Source organism: Pteropus medius, unplaced genomic scaffold (assembly GCF_902729225.1).
Source record: "Pteropus medius unplaced genomic scaffold, Ma_sr-lr_union100, whole genome shotgun sequence".
Lineage (NCBI taxonomy): Eukaryota > Metazoa > Chordata > Mammalia > Chiroptera > Pteropodidae > Pteropus > Pteropus medius.
In genome coordinates, this window is record NW_024353907.1 from 246,257 (window position 1) to 261,934 (window position 15,678).

The 15,678-nt window shown below is 37.4% G+C and overlaps 1 pseudogene; it reads right to left on the bottom strand.

Moving 5' to 3' along the window:
• Positions 1-595: 595 nt before the first annotated feature.
• On the bottom strand, positions 596-1,915 carry LOC120593669 (calreticulin-like; annotated as a pseudogene).
• Positions 1,916-15,678: the final 13,763 nt, after the last annotated feature.

Sequence of the window (15,678 nt, forward strand, 5' to 3'; positions counted from 1 at the left end):
GGCAAATGTCTTCTCTCATTAAGTAGGTCATCTTTTTGTTTTGTTGACGTAGTCCTATTTGATTTTCTTTTATTAGGACACAAAACTTAATAGAAATTTTGTCCGTTGTTCTTATATTCTCTGTGTGAGCTGAGCTGGAACCCACTGCCCTACCCAGAAGTGGCTCCACCTGGAGGCAGGGGAGAAAGGGAAGAGTGAGGGTGGGGGTGGGCGGGACAGAGCTTGGGCCCTAGGAGTCTCATTCTTCCTCAGTACTGGGAGACTGGGCACCACCCTCTTCTCTTGCCCTGCTTTGGGATCCAGCAAGGAGAGTTGATGGAATCGTGGGCCTGGGGCTTCTCCTCCATACCCCCATTCTCCCAGGTTATAGAGGAACTAAGAGATCTGGGAAGAGAAAGGAACAGATAATGACAAAGATGTCAAAAAGGTGAGGTCCAGGGATGAGGACGGAAGGAGAATCAGTTGAAATACCATTCAAAAAATAAAAATAAAAAAGAGCAGGGAATAAAAACCAAAATCCACCCCAAATGTGAACCTGCCTAGAAAAAAAGGAAAGTTCTCAAGTCTCATAGAGACATTATTTGGCATGGCTGGCTCTTCTGCAGGAGCACTCAGGCCTCAGTCCAGCTCTGGAAGGGGTAGTGTGGCTCCTACAGCTCATCCTTGGCCTGGTCAGCAATAGCATCTTCCTCCTCTTCCTCTTCCTTATTGTCCTTGTCCTCCTCATCTTCATCTTTGCCCTTGTCATTGTCCTTGTCTGCCCTTGTCATTGTCCTTGTCTTCCTTTTGCTTCTTGTCCTCCTCTTCCTTCACCCTCTGCTCCTTATCCTGCTTTTCCTTCATTTGCTTTTTCACCACCTTTGTGACACCCCACATCTCATTGACAAACTCCTTAGCACACACCTCATCATTGGTGACGAGGAAGTTGTCGAAGATGGTACCAGAATTGAACTGCCAGAGGTCTAGGCCCAGCACGGCAAAGTTTTCATAAGCATAGATGTTGCTATCAGGAGAATTCTCAGGGTCGTACATCTCTGGGTGATCCAAGTGCCCTTGTAATCCAGGTTGTCTATCTGGCAGGGCTTCCACTCACCCTTGTATTCCGAGTTCTGAATGATTGGTGGTTCCCACTTTCCATCTATCTCTTCATCCCAGTCCTCAGGTTCTTAGCATTGGGGTCAGGGATGTGCTCGAGTTTGTCTGAGTCCTCAGGTTTGGAGACTGTGGCGTCGTCAGTCTTGGTCTGCTTACCCAACCAAGTCTTCTGGCTTTGAAGCATCAGGCTCCTTTATCTTCTTGAGTGGCAGGAAGTCCCAGTTGTCCTCCAGGGAGCAGGACTCTACATGGCTGTTGTCAATCTTCACCTTCTAGGTGTTATTGGGCCGCACAATCAGTGTGTACAGGTGTGTGAATTCATCATCCTTGCAACAGATGTCCTTATTGATCAGCACATTCTTGCCCTTGTTGTTGAGGATGACATGAATCTTCTTAGTGCCAGAGCACAGATGTTAGGGCCAAACATGATATTGTATTTGGAGTCTCCATGCATATTTGTCTGCTCCAAACCGTCTGGAAATAGCTTCACATTCTCACCCCTACAGTCAATGTTTTGCTCGTGTTTCACAGTGAACTGCACCATCAGTGTCTGGTCCTTGTTGCTGAAGGGCTTGAATCTGGCTGACAGGGCACAGAAGTGGGCATCCTGGCTTGTCTGCAGCCCTTTATCTTTGTTCAAGTCACCATAGAACTTGCTGGCAATGAGAAGAAATTTTCCAAAATCCGACTTACTTTTGTATTCAAACCAGCAGTTAGGCCACCTGTCTCCGTCCAGAAACTGTTCTTTGAAGTAGACAAAGGGTACCACAGCAACCAGGCAAGGAAGGCAGAGCAGCAGTGGTATAGTGGGTAGCGGCATGGCGCAAGAGGGGATGGCAGTGAGTGGGCCCTTTAAGTGGATCCTCCCACAGCTCTGCAGCAGGGTAATGTCCTCTGAAAAGGAATTAGGGAGCCTTCCCTTTACTTGAATTTTTTTGAATAGTTAGAGAGGAATAGATGTTGATTCTTCTTTGAATGTTTGGTAAAATTCACCTATGAAGCCATCTGGTGCAGGACTTTTGTTTTTTTGTGAGGTTTTCGATTACTGATTCAATTTCATTGGTGGTAATTGGTCGGTTCAGATTTTCTGTTTCTTTTTGACTCAGTCTTGGGAGATCGTATGTTTCTAGGAATGTATACATTTCTTCCAGATTGTCCAATTTGTTGACATATAATTGCTTGTAGTATTTTCTTATGATCTTTTGTATTTCTTTGGACTCTGTAGTTATTTCCCCTCTTTCATTTATGATCTTATTTCTATGTATCTATATCTATCTATCTATCTATCTATCTATCTATCTATCTATCTATCTATCATCTATCTATCTATCTGTCTATCCCTCTATCTATCTATCTATCTATCTATCTATATCTCTCTATCTGTCTATCTATCTATCTGTCTATCTATCTATCTATCTATCTATCTATCATCTATCTATCTATTTATTTTTTGAGTCCTCTCTTTTTTCCTTGATGAGTCTGGTTAAGGGTCTGTCAATTTGGTTTATCCTTTCAAAGAATCAGCTTTTAGTTTTATCGATCTTTTGTATATTTTTTAGATTCTATTTTATTTATTTCCACTGTGATCATTATGATATCCTTTCTTCAACTCACTTTGGGCTTCTTTTGCTCTTCTTTTTGAAGTTCCTTTAGGTGCAAGTCTATATTGTTTATTTGAGATTTTCCTTGTTTCCTGAGATAGGTCTGTATTGCTGTGAATTTCTCTTTTGTTGGATCGATCCTTTTATCATTATGAAATGTCCTTCTTTGTCTCTTATTATAGCTTTTGTTTAAAGTCTACTTTGATATAAGTATTGCTACTCTATCATTTTTTTTTATTTTCATTTGCATGAAATATCATTTTCCTTCCTTTTACTTTTAGACTGTGTGTGTCTTTCGATCTAAAGTGGGTCTCTTGTAGACAGCATATGTATGGGTCTTGTTTTGTTATTCATTCAGCTACCCTATGTATTTTGATTAGAGCATTTAATCCATTTACATTTAAAGTGATTATTGATAGGTGCATAGTTATTGCCATTTTATTATTTATATTTGTGTTCCTTTTTTCCCCCTTCTTTTTCTTAAAGAAGTTTCTTTAAAATTTCTTACAATACTGGTTTGGTGGTGATAAACTCCTTTAGCTTTTTCTTGTTTGGGAAACTCTTTAACTCTCCTTAAGTTTTAAATGATAACCTTGCTGGGTAGAGTAATCTTTGTTGTAGGTCCTTGCTTTTCATCACTTTGAATATTTCTTGCCAAACTCTTCTGGCCTGCAAATTTTCTGTTAAGAAATCAGCTGACAGTCTTATGGGACCTCCCCTGTAAGTGACTAGCTGCCTTTTCTTGCTCCTTTTAAGATTCTCCTTTTGTCTTGTTTACCTTTAGTATTTTAATTATGATGTGTTTTGGTGTGAGCCTCTTTGGTTTCATCTTGTTTGGAAATCTCTGCACTTCCTAGACACTTATGTCTATTTCCTTTGCCAGGTTATGGAAGGTTTTTTTTTTGTTATTATTTCTTCAAATAGGATCTCAGTGCCTTGCTCTCTCATCTCCTTCTGATAGCCTTTTGATGTGAATGTTGTCATACTTAATATTTTCCATGAAGTCCCTTAAACTATCCTCATGCTTTTTAATTTTATTTTTGTGCTGTTCCAATCTGATGTTTTCTGCTACCTTTTCTTCTAAATTGCTAATTCTATCCTCTGGTTCACCTAATCTGTTGTTGAATTCTTGTAGTGTATTCTTCATTTCAGTTATTATATTCTTCATTTATGACCTGTTTAGTTTTATGGTTTCTATGTTTTTCTTTTCTTTTCTTTTTTTTAAATGCTTACTATATCCTTGTTGAAGTTCTCACAAAGTTCCTTGAACATCCAATACTTAGTGTTTTGAATTCTGTATCTGGTAGGTTGCTTGCTTCCATTTCATTTAGTTCTTTTTCTGGAGTTTTCTCTTGTTCTTTCATTTAAGATGTGTATTTTTGTTTCCTCAGTTTAGCGTCCTCTCTGTGTTTGTTTCTATGTATTTGATATATCTGGTACATCTTTGACTCTTGGCCAGACAGGCTTATGTAGTAGATGCCTTTTTCAGCCCAAGTACTCAGTCTCTCTAGTCACTTGTGCCAGGTGCTCCAGGAGTATCCCTTATGTGAGTTGTGTGTGCCCTCTTGTTGTAGTCGAGCCTCAATTACTGTTGGTAGGTCAAGGGCTGAGATTGACCCTCAGGCTGACTGGCTGCAAGGACTGGCCATGCTCACAGTGTACCAGCTGCTGTACAGCGGTTGACCCCTCAGAGCAGGATTTGTCCTAGTGGATTCTGGTGCCTGCAGAGGCTATTCTTCGGTGTGCTGCTTGTGGGGCTAATCTGGTGATGCTCTGTTGTGATCTGAAGCTGGCCACCAGGTGTGTTGGTTCTGAGGTCTCTTGGGAGGAGCTCCTGTGCAGGTCAAGCCACTGCCTGTGACTCGCCTAAGGCTACCTGATAGGAGTTATAAAGTCATTTGTGTTTGTTTACTGCCTCTGCTGGACTTGGAGTCATGTGGGAGAGGTCATGATGTGAACCGAGGCCTGTTGCCACCAGTACCAGGCCTGAGACAGCTTAGCAAATGGTCCAGGGCACCCTGAGGTTTGCTACTGTCTACTGGCTACCCATAAGGCTCAGCTGCTTACGGAGCTTCCTGCCTTAGGCAAATAGGGTTGGTGGGGTCTCAAGGAGTCACCAGAAGAAGGTAAGTGGTTTCCATCAGGTTAATGCAGATTCAGGTTTGCCACTGGTGCTGAGCCTGAGGCCATTTAGCAAAAGGCTCACTGAGGCCAGCTGTCTCCCACCGGGGGCTCACGGACCCCTGAGAGTTGTCCAAGAATTACAGCAGCATGGTTTAGGGCTGGCTGCCTGCTGCTGAAAGAGCCTTCTATGGTCAGCCAAAAATGCCTCTGGCAGTGTGCTAGTTGGGTGGGGTGGAATCTCAGGGAGCCCCAGGATGAAGTGGGCAAATTTCAGGCCAATGCAGATTCAGGTTTGGACTTGCGGGGTAAGGGCTCAACACAGGAAAGATGGTGCCTGTTTGTAAGTAGGCTGCACAAAAGGAGGGATTAACACAGAGACAATGGCAGCTGTCCCTCCAGCTCACACCCTGAAGGCATACGACTCTATCTCTCCCTTCATGTCTCTGGCACGTCTTGAGCTGCAGTTCCTGCAATGGAGTCCAGGGTAAGTGCGTGTGAGCAAGTGAGTCTGTACATGAACCTTTTAAGAGGACACCTGGGTTTCCAGCAGTCTTCTGTCTCACATGGATGAATGAAATCCCTACTCTTCTTCACAGTCGGATGTTGTAAAGGCTCCTCTTCCTGGCACTGATGCTCCTGGCTGGGGAGCCTGGTGTGGGACTGGGACCCCTTGCTCCTCAGGGGGGATATCCAAAGCCAAAAGATCCCTCCTGATTCTCAACTGCTACATGTGGGTGTGGGTCAGCTGGTTTAGTGTCTCTGCCTCTCCTACCAGTATTGACGTGACTTCTTTACATCCTCGATTATAGGACTTTTATTCAGCTAGTCTTCAGATGGTTCTCCAGGCTGATTATTTTATAATTGTAATTGTTCTATAGTTTTAATTTGAATGTGGTCATGGAAGGTGGCCAGCACAGTGTTAACCTCCTTTGCCATCTTGCCCACTCTCTAATTTTTTCATTTGTTAATTGAGGTATGATTGACATATAACATTATATTAGTTTCAGGTATACGACATAATGGTTCGATTTTAATATATATTGCAAAATGATCACCACAGTAAATCTACTTAACATCCATCACCATCAATGTTATAAATTATTTTCTTGTGATGAGAACTTTCAAGATTTACTCTTAGCAACTTTCAAACATGCAATTCAGTACTATTAATAGTCAACATATTGTACATTACATCCCCATGACTCATTTATTTTATAACTAGAAGTTTGTACTTTTTGACTACTTACACCCATTTCCCCCACCCCTAATCCCTGCCTCTAGCAACCACAAATCTATTCTTTGCATCTATAACTTTTTTTTAAAGATTCTACATATAAGTGAGATCATATGGTATTTGTATTTCTCTGTCTGACTTATTTTACTTTGCAGAGTGCCTTCGGGTTTCATCCATGTTGTCCCAAATGGCAAGATTTTTTTCTTTTTTTATGGTAGAAAAAAACTTAAGAAGAGAAAAATAGTATCTTGATACTATTGATACTTTGATACTTATGATTTCTGTTGCTCTTCCTCATCTGAAGTTCCAAATTTCCCTCATTAATCATTTTGCTTCTGCCTAAAAACTCCTTTTAAAGCAGATTTTCTGGTGACTAATTCTCTTAGTTTTCCTTCATCTGAGCATGTTTTTATTTTGTCTTCATTTTTTCCTCATTTTTGCTTCATACAGAATTTCAGGTAAATGCTTTTCTTCCAGCAATTTAAAATGTTCCACTGTCATATAGCCTTGTGGTTTCTGATGAGAAATAAATAGTAATTCAAATAATTGTTATCTTATTTGCAATGTGGCAATTTTATTTTCTGGCTGATTTCAAGATTTTCTTCTTTATTTTTGGTTTTCAGAAGCTTGATTATGGTGTCTCTAGTGTGGTATTCTTTGGATTTTTCATCCTGTTTAAGGTGTAATGAACTTCTTGAATCTGAAAATTTATATGTTTCACCTAACTTTTACATTTTGATAATTATTTCTTAATTTTTTTCTGAACCGTTTTCTTTATTTATTGTCTTTTTCTGAGACACATTGAGACAAATGTTAGATCTTTTGATATTGTCCCATAGGTTCCTGAGTCTCTGTTTATTTTTTAAAATATTTTTTCTTCTCTTCTTTGGATTAGATAATTTCTATTAACCCATCTTCAAGTTATCTTACTCTGTCTCTGTTGTTTCTCTTCTGTTATTGAGATCAACCAGTGAATTCGTTAAGAAATCACATTTTTCTATACTAAAGTTTCCATTTTTAAAAAAGTTTCCATATCACAGCTGTCAACTTCTATCTTTCCATTCTCATCGAGTGTGTTTTACCTTTTCTTCAAGGAAAATAGTTATAATAGCTACTTTAATGTCTTTGATAATTTCAACATCTGAGCCATCTTGGGGATGACATCTGTTGATTGTCTTTTCCCTTGGAAATGGTCCACATTTTCCTAATTCTTTGCATGTTGAGTAATTTTGGGAAATATTCTGGACATTTTGAATATTATGCTGTAGAACTCTGAATCCTTTAAAGGTCATTTTGAAGATATTGATGAGTATGTGTTTATGTTTCATTATAGCAGGAAAGCACTCCAGTTAGGTTTAGACTATAAGTTCTGTCTCATCCTCTGTTAGCAGTAGTTCCAATGTCTGTTACATTTTTCAAAGGCTTCACTTTGCTTCTTTGGGTTTGTCCTAGACATGTGCAATTCTGGAGTCAGAGTGGGGAGTGGTTTATATTGTATTTCCATTCTTAAGGCTTTTGTTGTCTTGTTTTTGTTCTGTTCCCCTGCAAATGCCTCTCAGGGGTTATATTGGAACTTGGAGATAATTTATATTTTAGTTCAGTTTCAAAATTTTTCTTATACTAATTTGTGTCTGTCCCAGGCATGCACAGCTCAGGTGTGAGCTGATGTCTTGTGTGGACTGATACACAGAATTCAGAAATCATCTTCTCTAGTACCTTCTTTTCTGGGATTCTTCTGCCTGCCCCCATCCCTTCAGCTTGCAGAGACTGCTTTTTCTGGTCCTATAACAAGAAAAATGGTGTTTGTCTTGAAGATTTTATTGTTTGTGAAGCCACTGCCATACATCTTAACCAGTGCCCATATTTGGGTCAAAACCATGAGGGAAAAGAGAAAAACAGACCTCGATAACTTGCCCCTCCATATGAGAGGCATCTCTGATTCCTCTCCCCAATCTGCCTAATATGTCCAGAGTTTTTGATACAATCAATAGGCTTAATCCATCTTTGCAGTATTGGAAGTCTCTCCTCACTTCACTTTTAAGTTGAGGATACAGGCTTTATATTTACTCTACAGTCTCTTGCCAGATTCTAGGCAAAACACAAGCCTTTTAAACAAAGATAATAAATCATTGTGTCCACTAGGAGGCAGCATTAACAAACCCTTCATTGCCCCAGGTGTCTGCATCCTCAAGGACATGGATGTCATTTTGGAAGCCTGTGGCTTCAAATTCCCACAAAGATAAAAGCTGGGACCTCAAATCCTCTTCTGCGCTATACCCCATTCCTACTTTTGCCTGCGGATTCTGGGTGGTTGGAGTGTTTGCTAACTGCAGGTTAGCACATTCTTTGTCACCAATGCTGCTGTCATGTCCTCCTATGGTGACATCCATAGCAATTACTGTTTCCAGTGCTTGCTCAACTAGTCATGACTGCTTGGGAGGAAGAGGGTTTCTCTCCCTGGTAGTGTTTGCAATTCATTCAATAGGCTTACAAAGCTGGCTCTTTTAATATTTTCAGAACCTCTTTAAAGAAAGCTGTGATAAGTATCTTCCATATTAGGTTGAAAACTGTGGGAATCACTAGTTGCTGCTCATCAAATACTTCTGGTTCTCAAATTTCTTATCACTTAGTATGATTGTCTTCTCGGTACTCTTGTATTTGGGTCAGGCCACCTGACTATTCTGTCTTATAAACTCAGTTGGAAGTGTCGAGTGTCATTTCCAGTCTGGAACATTAAATTGCCAATGTGACACCTTCTACAGTTATCTTTCCCACTGTCAAAATGATAGGTAATGTTCCAGGTTGTAGCTCCTCTATTAGTTTAAGTCTCAGAGAGCCACGTGGTACAGAGATATAACAGAAAAAAATACTACTAAGAGCGATGTTAGAGAATTTACTGCCTATGTTTTCTTCTAGAGTTTTATGGTTTCAGGTCTTACATTTAAGTCTTTAATCCACTTTGAGTTTATTGTTATATATGGTGTAAGAAGGTGGCCCAGTTTCATTTTTTTTTGCATGCATCTGTCCAGTTTCCTAAACATCATTTATTGATTAGACTGTCTTTACCCCCATTGTATATTCTTATCTCCTTTGTCACAGATTAATTGACTATATAGGCATGGGCTTATTTCTGGTCTTTCTATTATTCTATGTGTTTGTTTTTATGTCAGGACCATGCTGTTTTGATTACTATAGACTTGTAATATAGTTTTATATCAGGTAGCATGATACCTCCAACTTTGTTCTTTCTCAAGATTCCCATGGCTATTCAAGTTCTTTTGTGGTTCCATAAAATTTTTAGGAGTATTTGTTGTAGTTTTGTAAAGAAAAAAATTTCATTGGTATTTTGATAGGGATTACTTGAATCTGTAGATTGCTTTCTGTAGTATAGACATTTTAACAGTTAATTCTTCCTATTTATGAGCACGATATATGCTTCCATTTATTTGTATCTTCTTCAATTTCATCAATGTCTTATAATTTTATGAGTGCAGGTCTTTTACCTGCTTAGCTAAATTTATTCCTAGGAATTTTATTTACTTTTTGATGCAATTATAAATGGGATTATTTTCTTAATTTCTCTTTCTGATAGTTCATTATAGGTACATAAAAAAGCAACCAATTTCTGAATATTAATTTTGTATCCTGCCACTTTACTGAATTCATTTGTTAGTCCTAATAGCATTTTGATAAAATCTTAAGGTTCTCTCTATATAGTATCATTTAATATACAAATAAGGGCAATTTGACTTTTTCTTTTTTAATTTGGATGCTTTTTATTTCTTTTTCTTGTTTGATTGCTGTGGCTAGAACTTCCAACACTGTTTTGGATAAAAGTGGTAAAAGTGAACATCCTTGTCTTGTTCCTGACCTTAAGGAAAATGTTTTTAGCTTTTAACATTTGTCGTTTTAAGCCACTGAGATTTTGGGGTGATATGCTAATAAAACATTACCTATTCTAGCCTATCTGATATAGAAATAATATGAGAGGCATTACCTGGCATCATTCTAAAGTAATTCCTTCTTAGTTATTTCAAATAATGATCTCAGTGCAGAGGCCTTGCTAATTGTGAAACTCTGTACATCGAGGCACTCCTCTTAGAACCTGAAACTGTCTTTCTCCTGCTGGAGCTAAATCGTTGTTTCCAGTATCTGGCTGTCAGTCATGACGTTTATACCTAACATTCATTCCATGAGGTCAAATGGGTCTTCATGTAACCAGAACTGGTGGCCTGCCATTGAAACCTGGAATTCAAGAGATGGGCTATAATTTAGATACCTCCTTTCTCCTTCATTTACACTAAAGTTGTTTACTTATTACTTATTTTCCCTGCTTTTACTCCAGTCATTTTAAAAATATTTTTTCTCCATTTTACATTTTTCTCCTTTATATCCTTTTTATAAATCCTGCACTGAAGACTTCTGTTTAGTTATTGCTATATTCCTATACCCTTTTATTCCTTTTAGTGGACTATCTTTTTTCTTATTTAGATTAAACTTGGTGTTCTCATTTCAAGGCCTTTTAACACTTTTATTAATGTTGACTCTATCTGTGTCTCTTGTTTAATTCTTGCATCCGTGGTCTAAAGAAGCAATATTTTATATCTCCTGGGATAAGAAATATGTGGAGTGCTACATAGTCATAACAGATAACCCTTATATAGCACTTATATACCAAGCACTTTCCTAACCTCATTAAAATCCATTACTCATTTACAGCTCACAAAAGCTTTATGCAGATACATAGGTTTATAATTTTTGTTTTACAGATGAGGTAACAGGCATAGAGAGTCATATGACTTGTTCAAGTTCACACAACTCACGAGTGGCAGAGCTTTAATTAGAAACCAAGTTAACTAGCTCTATAGCCCATGTTTTAGCCATTACATTATATTGCTTTTCCATATATGCAGAGAGTTTTAAACCATGGGTTAGTCAACTATGGTCTTTAAGCTGTATATGACTTGCTGCATGTTTGTGTAAATAAAGTTTTATTGGAACACAGCCATATACATTTATTTAATGTTGTCTATGACTGATTTCAAGTAACCAGGGCAGAGTTGAGTAGCTGTGACAGAGATTGCATACCTCATAAAGCTTAAAAAATCTACTATTTGACCCTTATTCTAAAGGAGGAATATAGATGATGCAGACAAGGTGTTCTTGGCAAAGGGAATGTTATACAAAAAGCAGTTTTTCTGCACCCGCACAATACATTTTTTAAGAGAAGAGACTCTATCTTCTCACCATGGTGAGAACAGCACAAGTGCTCATAAATACTTATTGAAAATATTTATCCAGTTTGCTCACATTGTTACATCAGTCATAAATGTATTAATGACTACTATACTTATTTTTTATGTTTCCTGGCATTATTGATTATGACCCTATGAGGCAGAAACAAAAAATGAGTAATGAATAGACCAATGAACTGAATATATTATTAATTCATATTATGGTAATTTTCATTACATTATATTTGTTTATTAAAATATTTATTGATAGGTTGTATATTTTGTTCTCAAATGTAGTTTATAATGTAAAATAGCCCTAGTGAGTCTGATGAAATACCAAAATGAAATATTTGTTCATGAATTTCTGGTGATGGTGGTAAGGGAGTTAGAATATACACATACACTCACAAAACTTTGCTCACTCCAACAAATACACTCATAAACACATTTAATAATTAGTGTTTTATTTAAACTCATTTCAAAGATGAAAATATGAACATTTTACTGAAAATTAATTTAAAATAGAAATAGGATCAAATGGCTCTGATACAATATCTTTTTTGCCTTAGAACTGAGGTGGATCATTAGAGGAAGTCACATTGCTTCTTCAGTTCTCACTGTTGTTTATCGTTTGTAGCAGTAGGAAGGAATATTTTGTGTCATGATAATTTTACAAGGCTTTGACACTTAGTAAAAGGGGAAACTGTTTCTTGCAAGAAATTTTTAGTACAGAAAAAAAGAGTGCATCTAGTAAACATTTTGAAATTTTGTATATATGTTAGAAGTTTATAGGTGGAAAAGTATTTGATCTCTTTGGATCATGTATTTTGCTTTTTCCAATGAATAAAATAATGCTTTTCTTTGTACTTATTTCTGCAGAATACCTAAGAGAGATGTTTCATTATATAAAATCTTATGGTAACCCCACCCAGGCAACATTGCTTACAGCGGTCCTTTGCCAGATAGTTAGCACCAGCCACACCTTCCCTGGACTGCACATTTATTGTCAGGAGGCAGCCATCAGCTCACATGGCTGACATGCACAGCCTGCACTTTTTGGGGGAGACTTTGGTGGTGGGCCACTGTTGCCAGCCCGAGCTGCAATATCTCTTGATAGGTTGTGGGGATCTGCGGGCCTGAGGCAGACATTGGCTGGCCTTCTATAGTATATATATATATATATATATATATATATATATATATATATATATATATATATATATATATATATATATATATATACACTATTGTGTGAGCTTAACACCCAAAGTCCAGGTTCCTTCAACTACCATATATTTGATCCCTTTTACTCACTTCACCCTCCTCAAGCTCCCCCTATATTTGACCCCTGCTTTACCCCTTTCTACCTCTCTTCCCCGAACCCCTACCCTCTGGTAACCAATAATCCATTGTCCAAGTCCCTGAGTCTCTGTTCGTCCTGTTCATTTGTTGCTTTTAGGTTTCTATCCCACATATAAGCGATATCATGTGATTTTCAACTTTTTCTGTCTGGCTTATTTCACTTAGCATGATTATCTCGAGGTCCTTCCAGGTTGTCACAAATGGCAGTATTTCATCTCTTCTTATGGCTGAGTAATATTCCATTGTATATATGTACCACACCTTCTTTAGCCAATCATCCATCGTAGGACACTTCGGTTGCTTCCATGTCCCGACCACTGTAAATAATGCTGCTAAGAACATCGGTGTGCAAATATCTTTTTTGATATGGGTTTTCAAGTCTTTGGGATACATACCCAGTAGAGGGATTGCTGGATCATAGGGTAGATCAATTCTTAGTTTTTTGAGGAACTTCCATACTGTTTTCCATAGTTGCTGTATCAATTTGCAGTCCCACCAGCAGTGTATGAGGATTCTTTTTTCTCCACATCCTCTCCAACATTTATTATTGCTTGTCCTGTTGATTATAGCTATTCTAACAGGTGTGAGATGGTATCTCATTGTGGTTTTGATTTGCATTTCCCTAATAGCTAGTGATGTTGAGTATCTTTTCATATATTTGTTGGCCATTTGTATGTCTTCTAGGGAGAAGAGTCTGTTCAAGTCCTCTTCCACTTTTGATTGGATCATTTGTTTTTTTGTTGTTATTGAGTCGTATGAGTTCTTTGTATATTTTGGATATTAGGCCCTTATTGGAGGCATTGTTTGCAAATATATTCTACCATTCGGATGGCTGTCTCTTTACCTAGTTGACGATTTCTTCTGCTGAGCAGAAGCTTTTTAGTTTGATGTAGTTCCATCTGTTTACTTTTACTTCCCTTACCCTTAAAAAATCCTCTTTAAGTCCAAGGTCCTTGAGTTTAGTTCCTATGTTTTCTTCGATACATTTGATTGTTTCAGGTCTTATATTCAGGTCCTTAATGTATTTTGAGTTAATTTTGATGTGTGCTGATAGACAACAATCTAGTTTCATTCTTTTGCAGGTGGCCATCCAATTTTCCCAGCACCATTTATTGAAGAGGCTTTCCTTTCTCCACTATATGTTTTTGGCTTTTGTTGAAAATTATTTTCCCATATAAATATGGGTTTATTTCCGGATTCTCGATTCTGTTCCACTTGTTCGTGTGTCTGTTTTGCTGCCAATACCATGCTGTTTTGATTACCGTCGCTTTGTAGTGTAATATGAAGTAGGGCAGAGTGATGCCTCCAGCTTCATTCTTTTTTCTCAGGATGGCTTTGGCAATTTGGGGTCTTTCGTGCTTCCATACGAATCTGATGATTTTTTTTGTTCTATTTCTTGAAAAAATACTGATGATATTTTGATGGGGATTGCATTAAATCTGTATAATGCTTTAGGTAATATGCTAATTTTACTATGTTGATTCTTCTAATCCAAGAATATGGAATATCTTTCTATTTCTTTGTATCTTCTTCAATTTCTTTTAATAGAGTCTTGTAGTTTTCATTATATAGATCTTTCACATGTTTCATTAAATTTATTCCTAGGTATTTTATTCTTTGTGTTGCAATTGCGAAAGGAATTATTTTTTCCACTTCTTTCTATGACACTTCATTATTAGAGCATAGGAATGCTATGGAGTTTTGAATGTTGATTTTGTATCCAGAGACTTTACTGTAGTTGCTTATTGTTTCTAGTAGTGTTCTTGTGGAGTCTTTAGGATTTTCTATATAGAGAATCATGCAATTCACAAATAGTGACAGTTCAACTTCTTTGTCTCCTATTCGTATTCCTTTTATATCTTTCTCTTGGCTGATTGCACTTGCTAGGACCTCCAATGTTACACTGAATAAGAGTGGCAATAGTGGACAGGCTTGCCTTTTCCTGATTTTAGAGGGAAGGTTTTTAGTTTTTCACCATTAAGTATAATGTTGGCTGAGAGTTTGTCATAGATAGCCTTTATTATGCTAAGTTATTTTCCTTATACCGATTTTGTGAACTGTTTTGATCATAAAGGGATGCTGTATCTTGTCGAAGGCTTTTTCTGCATCTATTGATAGGATCATATGGTTTTTATTTTTTAATTTGTGTATGTGGTGTATCACATTAATTGATTTGCATATATTGAACCATCTTTGTGCCCTGAGATGAAACCCACTTGATCGTGGTGTATAATCTTTTAAATATGTTGCTGTATTTGGTTGGCTAGTATCCTATTTAGGATTTTTGCATCTGTGTTCATGAGAGATGTTGGTCTGTGGTATTATTTTTTTTATGTGTTCTCTTTACCGGGTTTTGGTACCAGAGTAATATTGGCCTCATAAATGAGTTTGGAAGTATTTCCTCCTCTTCGATTTTTTGGAAGATTTTGAGAAAAATAGGTATTAAATCTTCTTTGAATGTTTGGTAGAATTCATTGATGAAGCCATCTGGCCCTGGACTTTTACTTTTTGGTAGGTTTTTGATGATTGTTTCAATATCCATACTGCTGATCGATCTATTTAGATTTTCCAGTTCTTCTTGATTCAGTCTAGGAAGTTTGTATTTTTCTAAGTACTAGTCCAGTTCTTTTAGGTTATTAAATTTGTTATTACATAATTTTTCATAGTATTCTTGTATAATCTTTTGTATTTCTGCGATGTCAGTCATAATTTCCCCTCTTTCATCCCTGATTTTGTTTGTGTTCTTTCTCTTTTTCCTTTAACGAGTCTACCCAGGGGTTTGTCAATTTTATTAACCATCCAAATGAAACAGCTCCTTGATGTATTTATTTTTCCTATTGGTTTTTTTTTTTGTTTTGTTTTCAATTTCATTTATTTCTGCTCTAATTTTGATGATTTCTTCTTCTGACTCTAGGCCTCATTTGCTCTTCCTTTTCTAATTTTTTTAAGATGAACCATTAAGTTGTTTATTTGGGCTCATTCTTGTTTTTGGAGATAGGCCTGTACTGATATGAACTTTCCTCTTCTG